Source organism: Mesoplodon bidens (assembly GCF_964165515.1).
Source record: "Mesoplodon bidens genome assembly, chromosome: 8".
Taxonomy (NCBI): Eukaryota; Metazoa; Chordata; class Mammalia; order Artiodactyla; family Ziphiidae; genus Mesoplodon; species Mesoplodon bidens.
In genome coordinates, this window is record NC_138165.1 from 21372832 (window position 1) to 21391623 (window position 18792).

An 18792-nucleotide genomic window follows, 5' to 3' on the forward strand; every position below is an offset into this window, starting at 1 on the left:
AGATTAAAAACACCTGCTCCAAACATTGTGAGGATTCAATGTGACTATGGATTCAGGCCATGTATTCCTTGCAAGACCACTGAAATGATGCTGTGCTCTTTTCAGTGCAGGAGGCACAAGATATCAGATCACCCCATCACTGACGGTGTTAACCTTGATCACCTGGACAACTTTGTGTCTGCCAGTCTTCACCATAAAGTCACCATTTCCTTCTTTGTAATTAATGAGTATTTTGTGGAAAATACTATGAGCCTACGCCAATATCTGTTCTTCATCAAACCTCCATCCATCCATTGACAATTCCTGCCTTCATCAATCATCACTGTGATGTTTGCCAAATGATGATTTTCCTGTTTTCTACCCATCTACATTTATTGGTTGGCATTCTCCTGTAAGTAAGAGCTTACCCTCCCCCATTCCCATTCATTTACTGATCAATATAGATTCATTAAATCTTATTTCAGTTCATGGTTTATATTATATTACCACATTATTTATTTTAATGCTCCAATTTTTCCAGATTTGATCCGTGACAGCCCCTTGTACTTGCCTTTTTGGAAAGCAGATTTAGTGAATACAATTTCACATACCCAGAGGTATGTTCAGTGCCAAAAAAAGTCTGCTTTCTCAATTTGATTTGGGAGGTGTAAGACAACACAGAAATCATTCATGAATGTTAGCTTTTTTTTTTTCTTTTCCAATATCTAGTAGCTGACATTCATCTTTAATTATAGGGCTTCCCTGGTGGCACAGTGGTTGAGAGTCCGCCTGCCGATGCAGGGGACACGGGTTTGTGCCCCGGTCCGGGAAGATCCCACACGCTGTGGGGCCCGTGAGCCATGGCCACTGAGCCTGTGCGTCCGGAGCCTGTGCTCCGCAAGGGGACAGGCCACAACAGTGAGAGGCCCGCGTACCGCAAAAAAAAAAAAAATTATAAACAGACCTCTTAGAATCCACTGTCAGGTAACTTTCAAAATGGAGTACCTATATTATCCTCTATAAAAAGACAGAAGACCTAAAAAAGAATCTTAGACACCAAGCATCTTCTTCAAACATCTTCCTTTGTTCAGGACGCTCCTTAGGTGATCTCATACAGGCTAGAAGTCACACTGGCATCTCAACTGACATAAGATAATGGGTGTAACTCACCAGACCTAGTACAGAATCTCAGTCGGTGGCAGGTGTTACCTTTCATCTTTTTACCTGCCTCAGCACTAAATATCCATTCCTCCTCTGGTACCATCCACCCTCATTACTCACCTTGTCATAGCCCCCATCTTTAGAGCAATAAACCTCAACGTCACCTTCAAATCTTCTCTCTCCCTCACTCAGTTGATAAACACTGCTAGTGCTAGAATCTAGCTTCTAGTTTAGACTCCTGCCCTTAACATTCTCTCCTTCCCTCACTTCCACACCAGATTCCTCTTCCTAAATAATATGAACATGCCCTTCCTCAACAGAGAGGATCCAGCCAAATAAAGATGGATCCCCAAGCCTGGCGCTCCGGGCACTTCACACTCTGGCACCAAACCACATCTACAAAGCATTCCATATTGCAACCCCACTGAACTCCAGGCCTGCAATTATTTGATTACCTATTTGTCTACTTAAATCCACTACAAGGCTTCAAAATATAGGGCGGTATTCTGCCTCTTCTTGTATCTCCACTGCCCAGCCCTGTGCTCAGTAAATGTTGGCTGTGTTAATAAATAAAAAGTCACCTGAGAAGACACGGTTGTCCACTTGTTAGAAGCACTACACACAAAAGAGCCAATTTTCCTAGAATTTTATTATTGATTCACACTTGAGGTAGTGACAAATTTGTTTTGGATAGTAGAGTAATGAGGTTATTTGGAATATTTCAGCAGAACAGGTAAAAATCTCTTTAAAATAGGCATTATTTCCAGAGCAAATAAGAAGCCCACTGAATAAATACTTAATTACCATTCTCCATCCCAGAAGTGTCAAGTTTGGTGGGTTTTTTTTTTTTAAGTTAATTATGTTTTTAAACTGGTGCTTTGCATCACAGTTTTCTTTGATGGTCAACTTTATGTGCCAAGTTGGCTACAGGCTACAGTTTCCAGTTATTCAATTCAATCTGGGTGTTGCTCTGAAGGTATTTTGAAGATGTAATTGAAGTCCATAATCAGCTGACTTTAAGTATGGGAGATATCCTAAATAATCTGGGTGGTCCTGCTTCAATCACTTGAAAGGCCTGAAGAGTGGAGCTGGGGCTTCCCTGAAGAAGAAATTCTGCCTGTGAACAGCAGCCTTCCTGTGCCCTATGCCCAAGAATGCCAGCCTGCCCTTCCTGACCTCCTGCCTTACAGATGTCGCACTTGCCTAGCTGGCCCCTTCAATCACGTGAGAAGGCTGATTCCTGCAATAAATCTCTTCTCTCCTACTGGTTCTGTTTCTCTGGTAGAACCCTGACAGATACAAGCTACTTCTAGAATAGAGGGGGAAAGAGTGCAACAGCGGAACAGTTAACAAGATCTAAATAAGGCTTTCACAGTATTGCTTCATTATAGAGTGGGAAGTGTTCAAGTCCTAGAACATCAGATACCCCATATTCAAACCTAAGTACAAATACACATAACATACGCCATGGCTTCTGTCCAACCGTATTCATTATACATTCATTTGACAAATATTAGTAATGAGAGGCACTGGGGAGTGAATGGTGAGCCAGACAGGCATGGTCCCTGCTCTCAGGGAGTTTACAGGCTAGTAGGAGAATCAGGCATCAAAACAGTTAATTATACAAATGCTCATTCAATTATAATTATGATGAGTGCTAGGAAATACAGGATACTGTTGGCATATTTAGTAGGGGAATCTAATCAGTTGGGGAGGGTTTTTGGAAATGTCACTGAGGAATGACACTGCAGCTAAGACTAGGAGGGTAGGTAGGCAGTAGCCAGGCAGAGCATAAGAGGAAGTGCATCCCAGGTCCAGGGAACGATCTGTACAAAGGCCTTGTGCAGGGAAGGACCTAGATGATTTCAAGCACCTGAAAGATGGCCAGTGAGTCTGAGCTGTCGTGAATTAGGGATAAGAGCATACAAGATCAAATGGCCTAACAGTAATGAAAGATGTTGATCTTGAGCAAGGGGTAATCATTGCACACTTTAAAGCAGACAGTGACATCATCAGGTTTGTACTTTAATATTTTTCAAGCAGCTGTGTATAATTTGAAAGGAGGCAAACCAGATTTGGGAAGAACAGTTACAGTGTTTTTGCTACAGTCCAGGAAAAAGACAATGCGGGCATGGACAAGGACCAGGTGATGGGGATGGACAGAGATGGTTGGAAGAAACCAATAGGACATGGAGTTGCATTGGATCATTTCCAAAGTTGAGAAGCCAGGGCCGGGGGCAGAGGGCAGATTTGGGAGAGAAGATCACGGCTCTGTTTCAGGCATGCACAAGTCTGTAATTCCTGTAAGATATCCACATGGAAATGTGTATCTGGAATCCAGAAGATACCTGGCCCAGATAAGAAAATGTGGGATTTGCTAGCAGAGAGTCAGAACCTGATGAGGTCAAATAGGGAAGGAGTACAGGGAGGGACGAAGACCTAAGACAGGGCCCTGGGAGCAAAGACATTTTAAGTGGGTGGAAGGAAATCCTGAAGAGGAGCAGTCGAGAAGATCCACATTCACAGAGTGCACATTCACTTATATAAAAAACTTTTCCAGGGCTTCCCTGGTGGCGCAGTGGTTGGGAGTCCGCCTGCCGATGCAGGGGACGCGGGTTCGTGCCCCGGTCCGGGAAGATCCCACATGCCGCGGAGCGGCTGGGCCCGTGAGCCATGGCCGCTGAGCCTGCGCGTCCAGAGCCTGTGCTCCGCAACGGGAGAGGCCACAACAGTGAGAGGCCCGCGTACCGCAAAAAAAAAAAAAAAAAAAAAAACTTTTCCAGGAGCCATTTTAGTTCAGCCTCCAACATTCAAAAAGGTGTACATTTTTCACTGAAGAGGAAATAGTAACCAAGGGAGGAGATATGGGGATATATGTATATGTATAGCTGATTTACTTTGTTATAAAGCAGAAACTAACACACCATTGTAAAGCAATTATACTCCAATAAAGATGTAAAAATAATAATAATAATAAAATAAAATTTTTTAAAATATGGTAACAACTTAGGGAAAACCTAACTTGAACTGACGTGAATAATATCCAGCTAAGGTGTTTTCTACAATGGATATCACCTCACTGATTACTGTTTGCAATAGTTATTCAGTCTTTGGGTCAAACTGTACTTTCCGAAGTCACTTCTTTTTTTTTTTTTTTTTTTTTTTTTTTCTTTTTGCGGTATGCGGGCCTCTCACTGTTGTGGCCTCTCCCGTTGCGGAGCACAGGCTCCGGATGCGCAGGCCCAGCGGCCATGGCTCACGGGCCCAGCCGCTCCGCTGCATATGGGATCCTCCCAGACTGGGGCACGAACCCGTATCCCCTGCATCCGCAGGCGGACTCTCAACCACTGCGCCACCAGGGAGGCCCCCCGAAGTCACTTCTTATTAACACTAATGACTCGGTCCTTTATGTATAATTAGTTGAGGCAATTAGTTGCAAGGCTCACATTAGAACACATTGCTTTAATCTTTTGAAAATCACTATGTGCCACATAATTCTAAGAGTGCCTCACTTGAAAGAAAACATTGAACCAATAGGAAGTACTAATTTTATAAAGCTCTTAAGAAGAGTGCCCCAGCCCCCAAAAGGATCACACAAATTAGTGCAGGCTCAGCGTCTAAAAGAACTTAGGCTCCAGGAAAGGACGCATTTAAATTAAAATTGCACTTTCTCAGACTAGCAATCCTCCCCATTAGTACAATACAAGATATGTCAGAGAAAGCTCTACAGTGTGTTGAGGTTCAGAGGGCAATCTGTAAGGTGCCTTATTATGGCTTAGAAAAACAGGCCCAGCGGAGGCCCACAGATCCAGCAGTTACAACAGCACGATGCACAGCAGGAACTTAATGAATATTTGATGATGACATTTTTCCTCCTTTGTATGCTGTTACAAGGCAGCCCCCATCTTACCAAGGGGAACTTGTACCAAGTCTACTACCTGAACCTGAAACCCATTTTTCCTTAAAGGTTGTGTTATAAATGGTGGAGCCCAGGCCATATGCTAAACCATAGGAGTTTAACTAGAGCTTCTGACCACCATTTATAACAATGCTTTTGTGAATTAAATACATTGGGCACAGCTTAGTATTCCAAAGGTGTATCTTTCCTCGGCAGCAGTCCCAGAGTGGCCAAAGATGCCACTCCTACTAGCAGCAGGAAAAGGACTCATCTGGCTCCAGGCTGGGAATGTGGGCAGAGGGGTAATGATGGGGCGGCAGTTGGGAGTCGGGGCCAGTGGCTGCCATGTGACAGATCCAAACCCAAAGATAAGGATGTGGGGGACACATCAGAGGGGGATAGGGCAAAGACTCAGCCCTAGCAGGGCTGTAGGGATAGAGGAGGGTTAGGGATTCCCTACCAAAAATGACGTGAGGCCATGGTCAGAAGTAAGCAGCAGTTGCTGGAAGCAACTATGTTCTGGCAGGAGCCCTGAGGGAAAAGGTGGTTCTGAGGCCAGCAACAACCTGAGAGGCAAGGTCAGATATTAGTCGAAGACTGAGAGCCCTTGGCCCTTCAGGACATACTATTCTCCAAAGTCTCTGAAACCATATCAAAAGCCATGCAGCTACTCCCCTATTTGTACACAGATAGGTTCTCTGCCTGAACTTCCCAGGATTTTCTAGGTGGTTCAGGACCTCCCTGACTTCATCTCTTGGTCTATCCATGTAGTCACACCCCATTTGGACTTGGCAGCTTGGCTTCAGATGACCATCTTCACCCCAGTCCTTGTCTGAGCCCCTGCTCCATCCCAGGAGAGAGTGGCCATTTTTATGTCCAGTGTACAAGACTACATTAGCCTTCCAAAATTGATATCCAAACCTGAAAAGCCCTCAAGGCACAATATTCAAAGGATGGCCATCAAATAGGTTGAATCATCTAATGGTAAAGTATATGGTCTATCCTAATTGCAGAGGAAGATGAATTTTAAAGTCTTTGTTGACTTCAAAAAAATTTTTAATGTAGCTACAGCTTTTATTTTTAATATAGTCTTATTTTTTTCAGAATATATAGCAATAATATGGACAAAAGAGGAAAGGACATTTTCTTAAAAAGCCTTTTAAGTTACTTAATAGGTAAGAAAAATGGCAGCCAGGCCTGTAGCCTTCAGGAAGACGCTTGGAATATTGTTCTCTGTGAAATCTTTCCTAACCAATGGAAAAAAAACTAAAGATATTGCTGTGGCAGTGAGGGTGGACTTCCTCATGGAACTGGCTCTGTCTGTGAAGTCCTCAGCTTAGAAGCCCCCTTGTGTGCTGGGAGCTTCCCAGTCAGCTCCCTGGTGACTCACTCTTAAATAGAAGTAAACAATCAAGGATCACTAAATATCTAAGGAAAAGCTCTAACATGAAAGACAGACCAAAACAAGCAAACATAAGGGAAGCAACATGGAGGAAGGAAACAGAGGTTACAAAGGAAACAGAAAACATTAATATCCTTAAAGGAGTAGGAGAAGACACTGTATCCATAAAACAAGAAAGAAATGTTTAAAAAAAAAAAAGGAAATTCAGACATGAAAAAATCAAGAGAAGGGATGGAAAATAAGGCTTAAGGAAATTTCTCAGAAAGTAGGGCAAGAAGATTAAAAATGAAGAAATATGAGAAGAGGTAAGAAAATTAGAGAACTAGTGAATCCTGGAAGTCTAATATTCAAATAAAAAGATTCCAGAAAAAAGAACACAGTAAGAGGAGAAAATCATCAACAAAACTAAACAAGATGTTTCAGATCTTAAGGACCTGAATTTTCCAGACTGAACTGGCCCAAGTACCCAGAAAAATTTGGATTTAAAAAGAGAAAATAGGGCCTCCCTGGTGGCGCAGTGGTTGAGAGTCCGCCTGCCGATGCAGGGGATACGGGTTCGTGCCCCGGTCTGGGAGGATCCCATATGCCGCGGAGTGGCTGGGCCCGTGAGCCATGGCCGCTGGGCCTGCGCATCCGGAGCCTGTGCTCCGCAACGGGAGAGGCCACAACAGTGAGAGGCCCGCATACCGCAAAAAGAAAAAAAAAAAGAAAAAAAAAAAAAAAAGAGAGAAAATAATATTAACTACCAGACAGGCCAAACCTGACCCACTGCCACTGTTTAGTGACAGAGTTTTTCTGGAACACTGCCACATCCATTCATTTACATGTTATCTATGGCTGCTTCACTACTATAACAGCAGAGTTGAGTGGCTGCAAACAGAGACATTACGGCCTGCAAAGCCTAAAGTAATTACCATCCAGCTCTTTATATAAGAAGCTTGCCAGGGCTTCCCTGGTGGCACAGTGGTTGAGAGTCCGCCTGCCAATGCAGGGGACACGGGTTCGTGCCCCGGTCCGGGAGGATCCCACATGCCGCGGAGCGGCTGGGCCCGTGAGTCATGGCTGCTGAGCCTGCGCGTCCGGAGCCTGTGCTCCACAACGGGAGAGGCCACAACAGTGAGAGGCCCGCGTACCTAAAAAAAAAAAAAAAAAAAGAAGCTTGCCAAACCCTGACACACAATTAAGGGTATAGACTCTGAGTTCAAATCCTGTAATACACTAGTAACTGTGTGACCACGAGCAAGTTACTTAACTCCTCAGTACCTCAGTTTCTTTACAGATGAGTCTGTAAGGAGATCATTATTGATCTCCTAGAATTATTGTGAATTTTTAAATGTAAATAAATAAATAAAAGAAATAAAGTACAATAAATGTAAAGTTAATTAATAATATAAAAAGTGCTTAGAATGAAGCCTGCACATTTTTTAAAGAGTGTGGTAAAAACAAAAAGGTTTAAGACCAAATGGTGAGCAATAATAGTGAAAGTATTCTATTGGACAATGCTTCATTTCTAATAAAACCTTACTAATCATCACTTTGGTATACAAGTTCTCCAAAATCAATCTCCACAATTTGGTTAATATTTGTTAATCAACAAATAGCTGAGAAGGAAAAACATGTTCTCAATATTAGCTGAAAGTCACTACCTCTTAGACTTTCTCAAACCATTTACTACTTAGCTTTAGAAAGGTCTCTGAACGTTTGATATTTTCCTCAACATTCTTTCACAATACTCACTCCACCTCCATCTCTCCCCCTCCTCACACACCCAGGAGCTGTAACTCCAGCCCAACACACCTGGGGTTCTTACAAGTGACTTTCCCTGCATGCTCATGGCATCCAGATGTTCGCTAATGTACCTCTGCAGGCATCTCCTGATGGCAGGTGTACTCACAGCTGGAAAAACCAACTGTGGTAGGCTGAAAAATGGCCCCCCAAAGATATATTCACTTCCTAATCCCCAGAACTTGTGAATGTTACCTTTATTATAGCCAAAGAAAAACTATTGCCTTAAATGGTAAAAATATATAAATATATATGATTAAGTTAAGGATATTAAGAAGAAGTGCTTATCCTGGATTATCTAGGTGGGCCCTAAATGCGATTAAGTGTATCCTTATAAGAGAGAGGCAGAGGGAGTTTTGAAACAAACAAAAGACAGACACAGAAGAGAGGGCAATGTAGAGATGAAATAGAGATTTGGAGAGATGAGGCCACAAGCCAAGGAACACCAAAGAATGCTGGCAGACTGGAAGCTGGAAGAGACAAGGAATGGATTCTCCCCTGGGGCCTCTGGAGGGGCAGTGGCCCTACCGACTGCATGATTTCAGCCCAGACTGCTGGTCTTCAGAACTATAAGAGAATAAATTTGTGTTGTTTTCAGCCACCAAGTTTGTGGTAATTTGTTATAGCAGCCATGGGAAACTAATATACCACCTCACTACACCCACACACACAGAGGCACTCACTCAGCACCACCTTTATAAGCAGGGACCCACCAGTTAGAAGACTTTCTCATTTAAAAAACCCGGGCCTCCCTGGTGGCGCAGTGGTTGAGAGTCCGCCTGCCGATGCAGGGGATACGGGTTCATGCCCCGGTCTGGGAGGATCCCATATGCCGCGGAGCGGCTGGGCCCGTGAGCCATGGCCGCTGGGCCTGCGCGTCCGGAGCCTGTGCTCCGCAACGGAAGAGGCCACAGCAGTGAGAGGCCCACATACCGCAAAAAGAAAAAAATAAAATAAAATAAAATAAAAAACCCAACTCTTATAAAGGAGAGTTGGTAAAGGGTTTACTTAAAGCCTTTGATAACTGAATTAAATCCTTTTGAGAGTGATTCAATGTGAATCAAAATTTCTAACTCTCTCCTCACCTTGAAAACCAGAGGAGAAATAATACTATCACTAAGTATATAGGTTATACTACTGTGGCCTCATGGTTTTGTGTTGACTTTGTGTCCCATTGGTCTACTGTAAAACTGTTAAGCAGTGACACTGACTTTCACATGCAGCTGTGGACTCAGTCTCATTGCTACATCTTACTTGGTAATACCTGACCACAAAATATTACATAATCTGTGAGTTCTCACATTCCTTTGTGTTGACATAATGTGCAATAGCCTTTTAACCCATACAAGAATCCAAGAATCCTATTTCGTCTCATTCTACCTATTGGAAAACTCTTTAATTCTTCATACAAGACAAAAAATAGATGCTAACTTTCTTAAAATAGCCAATAAGATAAACCCTAATCGCATGGCCTTCATATATTATATTGTGGAAAAATTAGATGCATAATCTTATTAACCAGCATACCGAATAGGCTTGAATAGTTGAAGGTTATATACTGATTCGGGTGTGACTAGTTTTAACAGTTTGAAATGTAACCTTAAAAGATGGCAGAATTAATACTTCTTTGCCCAGCCTTGATACTTCCATAGCCAAGAGCCAAATGCTTCTGAAGTGTGACAAATGATCGTTCTAATTAAAACTGGTCAAACACTTAGCTGTGCTGCTTAGTGGTATAATGCCCTTAAGAGGATTAGACAAACAATTCTGGAAATATACAAAGCCATGGTGTTTGTTAATGAATTTCTGATAGAAAGAATAAAACATTTTAGTGTTTCAATAAATGACTACATGGAACTTCTCATTCATCCAAGTGACTGACCTAAAAAGGATTTGGATATATGTACTGAAAATATCTTCTACTCTATTGCTTGCTTTTTTGCTCTCTGTCAGTGTTTTTGATGAAAAGAACTTTAATACAGTGTTTTCTTTATGATGAGTACTCTTTACATCTTGTTTAAAAAACCTTTGCTGGGCTTCCCTGGTGGCGCGGTGGTTGAGAGTCCGCCTGCCGATGCAGGGGACATGGGTTCGGGCCCCGGTCCAGGAAGATCCCACATGCTGCAGAGCGGCTGGGCCCGTGAGCCATGGCCGCTGAGCCTGCGCGTCTGGAGCCTGTGCTCCGCAATGGGAGAAGCCACAACAGTGAGAGGCCCGCATACCGCAAAAAAAAAAAACCTTTGCTTACTTTTTCTAGAATATTTTTGTTTTACCTTTCTCAGATCTATAATCTATCTGGAATTATTATTAGAGGTCCAGCATTAACTAGAAGAGCAGGTAAAATTCTGGGGACCTTCCTTCTCCCACCTCACTGTCATTGTCATCATCCAGGACTAAGTACATGCTCCCTTATTTCTTTAAGGCCATTACAGCCATTGTGAACACAATGCAGACCTTAAGGCCTCTGCAACTGTTTTTCTTCCCATACATCAGCCCTCATCTTTGACTCCCTCCTTTCCTGATCTAGTTCATCATAAGCTGTCCCTTCCACCTCTCCCTTTCCAGCACTCTCAACTCCCCACTCACTCAGCACAAATCTCAATCTTGGCAAGAAGAAAGTACTATGGACCAATTGGTTCTGAAGCTACAAGGATCTGGGTTTGAAACAGGATTATACAATTTATAAGCTGCCGGACTTCAGCAGTCACTTGACAATCCTACTTCCCCTTTTAATATTGAGAAGGGCTGGGGCTGAGGTTAGGGGGAAGGGGGTGGGGAGTAGAGAAGGATTATCAATAACAATACCTTTTGGACCTACTGAAGGGGTGAGAAATAATGTATGTCAAGACCTTGGCACAGAACAGGCACTAAACAAACAAACAGTATCTAAAAAAGAACAATAAATAATAAATCAATAAAACCACCAGCCAACTCACTCAGTTGGTTCGATCACTGCTGAAGAAACTCTTACCACCTCAGCTAGGCTTTCCTTCACCACATTGACCACGTAAACTTCTACCACAACTCCTGAAGTTCTCTATTTTACTCCTTTGTCGGTCTCCTCACTTTCAACAGAACCCAGGAAAACTTCCACTCCTAGCCAAGATAAAATCACAAGGACAGGATTTACCTTCCTATCTGAAACAACCATAAAGTGGACAAACACACGAAGGAACAGTTTTCAAGACATTATCAGACGACAAAAATAGTGATCTGAAAGATGGGAAGGAGAGGTGAGTCCCCAAGTTGTACCAGCCTATGCCTTGCGAGTTTCCAGCTGTGGCAAAGGGTGGGGAAGCCAGGAAGGGATCAGCAGACTTACTGAGCTGAGAGTCTGAGAAGACCAAGGCAGCTATAGTTCGAAGGAGAGGACAGAGCTTCACAGAGAGAGAATTCTGGAGATGTGCAGAGAGTCCCCCTCAAGAATGCAGCTGATTCCTTCTCACAGCTGTAAGGAAACTAAGGTAGCTGGAGAAAGAAGCAACAGAAAGGCTCAGAGGTTACAGCGTAGTGCCTGAAGTCATGCAGAATCAAAAACAGTATTTCGTCCCATCTCCCAGACTGGAAAACCTCATGATTCAGAGGACACTGGACAGAGTAAACAGAAGGGTCTTGTCCAGTCCTGTGGAATACTTAGCCCTAAATTAAGCACTGTTTTAGTCCCATCTAAAAAACCTTAAAGCAAGACCTAAAAGAATCAAATTATTTCCAAGTAAATTAACTGCATTACAGAGCAAAGTTCAAGAATATTTATAGAAATTCAGAAATATCCAGTACCCAACAAAGTAAAATTCACAATATTTGGCATCCAATAAAAAATTACCAGGTACACAAAGAAGCAGGAAAACATGACTCATAATGAGGAGATAAATCAATCAATCCCCTCAACTCAGAGCTGATTCAAATATTAGAATTAGCAGACAAGGACTTTAAAACAGTTATAATAACTGTATGCTCAAAAAGTTAAATAGAGAGACGGAAGACATTTCAAAACACCAAGTACCACTTCTAGAGATGAAAAAAACAAAATCTGAGATGAAAAATACACTGGATGGGATAAATGTTTTAGACACCGCTAAGGAAAAGATTACTAAATGTGAAGACATATCAGTAGTAACTATCCAAAGTAAGACAGAAAGAAAAGAGAAATTTTTTAAATGAACAGAGTATCAGTGAGCTATAAGACAACTTCAAATGGTCTAATATACAGGCAAATACAGTACCTCAAAAGGAGGGAAAGTGAAGAAGGAATAGAAAAAAACTTTTGAATAATGGCAGAAATTTTTCAAACTTTCTTGAAAGTGAAAACCCCACAGATCTAAGAAGCTCAATGAATCCCAAGCACAAGATACATGAAGAAAACCACATCCGTGCACATCATAATCAGATTGCTCAAAACCCTAATGATAAAGAAAATCTCTAAAACAGCCAAAGGGGAAAAAAATATACAATATGTACCAAAATATGGATAACAACAGATTTTCCATTAGAAACTATTCAAGTGGGAAGCAACATCTTTAAAGTACTGAAAGAATATAATACTGTCTACTCAGATTTTCATATCCAGTGAAAATAACTTTCAAAACAGAAGGCAAAGTAAAGATATTTTCAGAAACACAAAAGCTAAAAGAATTAATTGCCATCAGACACAAGAAACGTTGAAGGAAGTCCTTTGAGCTGAAGGCAACTGATTCCAGATAAAAATATGGATCTACAAAAAGGCATAAGAGGAACATAAATGGTAAATACATGGATAGGCATATAAGATTTTTTTTTTTTTTGCAGTACGCGGGTCTCTCACTGCTGTGGCCTCTCCCTTTGCAGAGCACAGGCTCCGGACACACAGGCTCAGGCCATGGCTCACGGGCCCAGCCGCTGCACGGCATGTGGGATCCTCCCAGACCGGGGCACGAACCCGTGTCCCCTGCATCGGCAGGCAGACTCCCAACCACTGCGCCACCAGGGAAGCCCAGGCATATAAGATTTTTTAAATTATTATTTAATTAGTTGCGGCATGCGGGCCCTAGAGCATGCGGGCTTCAGTAGTTACAGAGCGTGGGCTTGGCAGTTGTGGCTCGTGGGCTCTAGAGTGCAGGCTCAGTAGTTGTGGCACACAGGCTTAGTTGCTCCACAGCATGTGGGATCTTCCCAGACCAGGGCTCAAACTCTTGTCCCCTGCATTGGCAGGCAGATTCTTAACCACTGCGCCACCAGCACTGCCTTGCTTCTGTTTTTAATGTCTTGGGTTTTGGACGGCGAGGCATGTGGGATCCTAGCTCCCCGACCAGGGATCGAACCCACACCCCTGCATTGGAAGGCGAAGTCTTAACCACTGGATTGCTAGGGAAGTCACCTAAAGCACTTTTAGATGTAATATTATCATCTGAGTTGCATATTTAAACTAAAACCTAGGAGCAGATACACGAGCTAATCTGTCAGGGATAACATTCTACCACCACCCTCAAAAAGAGATTACTAATTTCCTGTTTTAAGTACAGTCATCACACCTATGCCAGCAGAAGAGAAATGAAGAAAGTTACCTTATGATTTGTGGGTAGTTGTTAAAGTGTCTGAAGAAACAGAACCTTGCTTGTGTTTAATTCATAAATTATTGCTTTGCAGAGAAATGTTAAATGGTCTGTTTTAAACCAAAAAGAATCAACTAAAAAACTCTAGTATCTCCAACTTAAAGAAATCCATTTTAGCCTTTGTTTACTTTATTCCTGGCTTTGAAAAATGTAATCCCTAAACCTTGTTATTTCATTACATGATCTGCTCATAAAGAATAATTAGGCATTCTTCTCAAGATATTTTTTTAAAATATTTCTTCTATCTATAGGGAAACATTAACTGTCAGTTAGCTACCCTATAATGGACATTTAAGAATAGAAGTACAGGGGCTTCCCTGGTGGCGCAGTGCTTGAGAGTCCGCCTGCCGATGCAGGGGACACGGGTTCGTGCCCTGGTCTAGGAAGATCCCACATGCCACGGAGTGGCTGGGCCCGTGAGCCATGGCCGCTGAGCCTGCGCGTCCAGAGCCTGTGCTCTGCAACGGGAGAGGCCACAACAGTGAGAGGCCCACATACGGCAATAAAAAAAAAAAAAAGAATAGAAGTACAGCAGTGCTTTATCCAAATACGTGTTGTGTTTCCTTTTAAAGTTTAAAGGAAAAACTACAGGATTTTTCTTCAGTTCTCCGGAAGATTAGAGTGTAAATACAAACTAAACAAACCTATAATTAGCATTTATAACAGCAAACAATGTACAGTGTAATTTTATATGAATCAATTAACAAAAATTACATATTCAACAACTTACTGAATGCCCACTATGTATAAGGCTATATGACGTGGGAGTTAAAAAGATGAATAGAAAGCGCCTTCTAGTTCTATTGAAAGCCCTTTAATAGCATTAGTTTGGGGGATTTAACAAGTGAAAATAAAAAACAACCCTTGATAGTTATCAGTCCCAATGAGGTTCCCATGACATCTAAACAGTCACTCAAAGGCAGCTAAAGGTTGAAGACTCAATATCTCTGCGACCCAGGGAACCACAGGATGGAGCCCCAAACCCAGGCAGTAAAATCAGTCTGTCCTCTAAAAAGACCCAGAAAAACTTAGCAGCAAATATGCAAGCATCCTCAGGAGCAAATTAACAGAAATATTAAGTGTGTGGAAGGGGTAATGGTTGGGGCTTGGGGGAAAGAGCAGAGAGAAGGGAAAAGAATGTTGATTTGTATTTGTTTAAAGCAGAATTTCCACAGTAAAGTCAAAAACTGAAATGCTGCCTTTACATACTGACACGTGGAAGCTCTCATTTGAATTTAGAAAACAGGATTTTAAGTTTATATTTCTTTTAATCACCACTTGGGATTAATAATTGTAGTCCTATTTTACTATGTGCCAGATAGTATTTATACACGGAAGTCAGCAAAACCAGAGTTAAGAATCCAAAGTGTCCAATACATATGATACAGCCAATTTCCTCTCAGAAAAGAAAAAAATTCATAAGCTATCATTAAATAAGAGTCACTAAACACCAATGATGTACTAAATGTTGAGTGAGTTAGATAAAGTTGACTTTGAAGGAAACTTTCTGTTTGCATATTTATTCATTAACTGAAAGACTAAGAGCTAATAAATTCTCTGGTCATTTTAGTTGTCATGTCTTTGATGCTGCTACTTCTGTAACAGTGATGATTCCCTAACACTACTGGTGATAACGGGCCAGAAGAGCACAGAACACTCAACACAACATGACGACTCAAGACTTAGGTCCAACAGTATTCCCACGATTACAGTTAAGGAGATCAATTGGCCAAGTTACTTAACCTTTTGTGTCTCAGTTTTCTCATCTCTAAAATGGAGCTGATAACAGCAGTAATCAACAGCATTACTGTGACTATCAAATGAGTTAATTCAAATAAAGTGCTTAAAACAATGTCTGACACATAGTAAACTGCATATATATCAGCTATTATTATTGTGTCTACATTTTCACCATGCTTGGACAATTATTTTTTACTAAGCCCTCTCATACATTCTTAGCAAGAAATGTTTTGTTTTTTTTTTTAATCTGGAGGCCTAGACTGCTAGAGGATATGTAACGAAGGCCTTAAAATGTTCACATCCCTTAATCCTTAATCTAACCATTCTAGGGAATAACCAGAGTTGTACACAAAGATCTTTACACAAGGCCATTTATCAGGTTATTTATAATGCCAAAAAACGACCTAACTGCCTATCTAGAATTAAGTATGGTATGTGCATAAAATGCAATATTCTGCATGTATTAAAAATTAAATTTAGCTATGGTGATAGTAAAAAGATGAGTGGTTGCCAGGGGCTGGGGGCAGGGAGGGATGCATAGGCAGAGCACAGATGATTTTTAAGGCAGTGAAACCACCTTGTATGATACTATAACGGTGGATACATGTCATTATATATTTGTCAAAACCCATGGAATGTACACCATTGGCAAACCATCACGTAAATTATGGACTTTGGGTAATAATGATGTGGCAATGTAGGTTTGCCGATTGTGACAAATGTACTGCTCTGGTGTGGGGTATTGGTAGGGGAGGCTGGGCTTGTTTGGGGGAAGTGGGCGTTTGGGAAATCTCTGTACTTTCTGCTCAGTTTTGCTGTGAACCTAAAATTGCTCTAAAAAAGAAATTCTATTTTAAAAATGAAGTTTAGGAGAATAATGAATGACACAAGAAATACTCATGATATATTGTTGAGTAAAAGAAAGCAATTTGTAAAGAATTAAAAGAACGTATCCAAATATTACAATTCAGCTTCTAGAAGGAATATTATAGCTGATTTTAAAATATACTTTTCTGGACTTCCCTTGTGGTGCAGTGGTTAAGAATCCACCTGCCAATGCAGGGGACACGGGTTTGAGCCCTGGTCCGGGAAGATCCCACATGCTGCAGAGCAACTAAGCCCGTGCGCCACAACTACTGAGCCTGTGTGCCACAACCACTGAAGCCCACGCACCTAGAACCCACGCTCTGCAACAAGAGAAGCCACCACAATGAGAAGCCCGTGCACCACAACAAAGAGTAGCCCCTGCTCACTGCAACTAGAGAAAAGCCCAGGCACAGCAACAAAGACCCAATGCAGCCATATACAAATAAATAAATTTTTAAAATAAATAAATAAAATATACTTTTCTCAGTCTGCAAATTTTACTACAATGAACTTGTATCACTTTCAATACATAAGGAATTTTTAGGACTTTCCTTTAAAATATCATGCAGTTTTCAATTCAAAGTTATTGAAAAAAAGGCATGTACAGTTAAATAAGAAAGAAATAATCACAAAGATGAATTGATACTTCTAACATTTCCTTCAACCAAAAAAAATCTCACGAAGTTCTTAAAATCCAACAGCTCTGAGATATTATGCATTCATTCATTCCACAAATATTTACTGAAATATGAACTAGGTCCTGGGAATAAAGCAGCACCTAAGCTAGACATTGAATATTGGGAGGCAAACAACAACAAACACCTAAGGAGGTGAGGGTGTGGAGAAAAAGGGAACCCTCCTGCACTGTTGGTAGGAATGTAAATTGATACAGCCACTATGGGGAACAGTATGGAGGTTCCTTAAAAAACTAAAAATAGAATGACCATATGACCCAGCAATCCACTACTGGGCATATACCCTGAGAAAACCATAATTCAAAAAGAGTCACGTACCACAATGTTCATTGCAGCACTATTTACAATAGCCAGGAAGGACATGGAAGCAACCTAAGTGTCCATCGACACACGAATGGATAAAGATGTGGCACATATATACAATGGAATATTACTCAGCCATAAAAAGAAACTAAATTGAGTTATTTATAGTGAGGTGGATGGACCTAGAGTCTGTCACACAGAGTGAAGTAAGTCAGAAAGAGAAAAACAAATACCATATGCTAACATATATATATGGAATCTAAAAAAAAAAAAAGGTTCTGAAGAACCTAGGGGCAGGACAGGAATAAAGACACAGACGTAGAGAATGGACTTGAGGACACAGGGAAGGGGAAGGGTAAGCTGGGGCGAAGTGAGAGAGTGGTATGGACATATATACACTACCAAACGTAAAACAGATAGCTAGTGGGAAGTAGGCACATAGCACAGGGAGATCAGCTCAGTGCTTTGTGACCATCTAGAGGGCTGGGATAGGGAGGGTGGGAGGGAGATGCAAGAGGGAAGGGATATGGGGATATATGTATGCATATAGCTGATTTACTTTGTTATACAGCAGAAACTAACACAACAATGTAAAGCAATTATACTCCAATAAAGATGTTAAAAAAAAATCACCCAAGGAGGGAGTTTTTCTCAGGTTGGGATGCACCAGGTGTGATGGACGGACTTCAGTGAGGTGCTGGGGAAGCCCCTCTGCCATTCAAGCTGACACTTGAAAGCTGAGGAGGAGCCCATCAGGCAAAGCTGGGGGGAAAGAGTTCTAAAGAAAGAAAAGAACAAGTGCCAAGGCCCTGAAGTGGAAATAATCCAGGTTTATTTAAAGAACAGCAAGGAGGCCAGTGTGGCCGGTCATCAGTAAATGTTGGTCTTAACAGCTCTCCCTCTAAAATGCCTTGAGGTTACTAAACAATTATTATCTAAAATTGGTTAAGAGTCCAGGCTTTGGGGCCAGACAGGCTGGGTTCGATTCCAGCTTGTTCACTTATTATAGATGGAAGGATTGAGAACTGGTCACCTCCTCTCTGGACCATGGCCTCCATATCTGTAAAATGGAAGTAACAATATCTACTGCAAAAGCAGCTGCAAGGTTTTAAATGAGAGGATGATCATCACAAATGTTTAGGACAATGTAAGGCAAACAAACAAACAAAAATGCTAAACGAATGGTAGTTAGTCTTAAAAGTGCTCTGTGAGGAATTTAAAAACAAAACAAAACAAAAACCTTCTAGAAATTTCACTATGTTTGAATCACATCAGTATAAACAGACTATACCTTAACTGACCTGATGCTTTTTCAGTTATATGTCATGTCCCAGAAATTCTGCTACTACATGCTATTTTGTCAAGAAAAGCCAA

General features: G+C 41.5%; 1 protein-coding gene across 15 annotated transcripts in view; it reads right to left on the reverse strand.

Annotated features, from left to right (window-relative positions):
* Positions 1-18792, reverse strand: part of OSBPL6 (oxysterol binding protein like 6) — a 209611-nt gene that overhangs the window by 176207 nt on the left and 14612 nt on the right. For 3 of the 15 annotated variants that reach the window (XM_081242838.1, XM_081242835.1, XM_081242826.1), the window contains exon 2: positions 11197-11321. The exons of 11 other annotated variants lie outside the window; for them this stretch is intronic. The gene's annotated coding sequence lies outside the window, so the exon portion shown is untranslated. Of the gene's footprint in view, positions 1-11161; positions 11322-18792 lie in introns of all 15 variants that reach the window. One more of the 15 variants, XM_081242837.1, reaches the window with a different exon arrangement.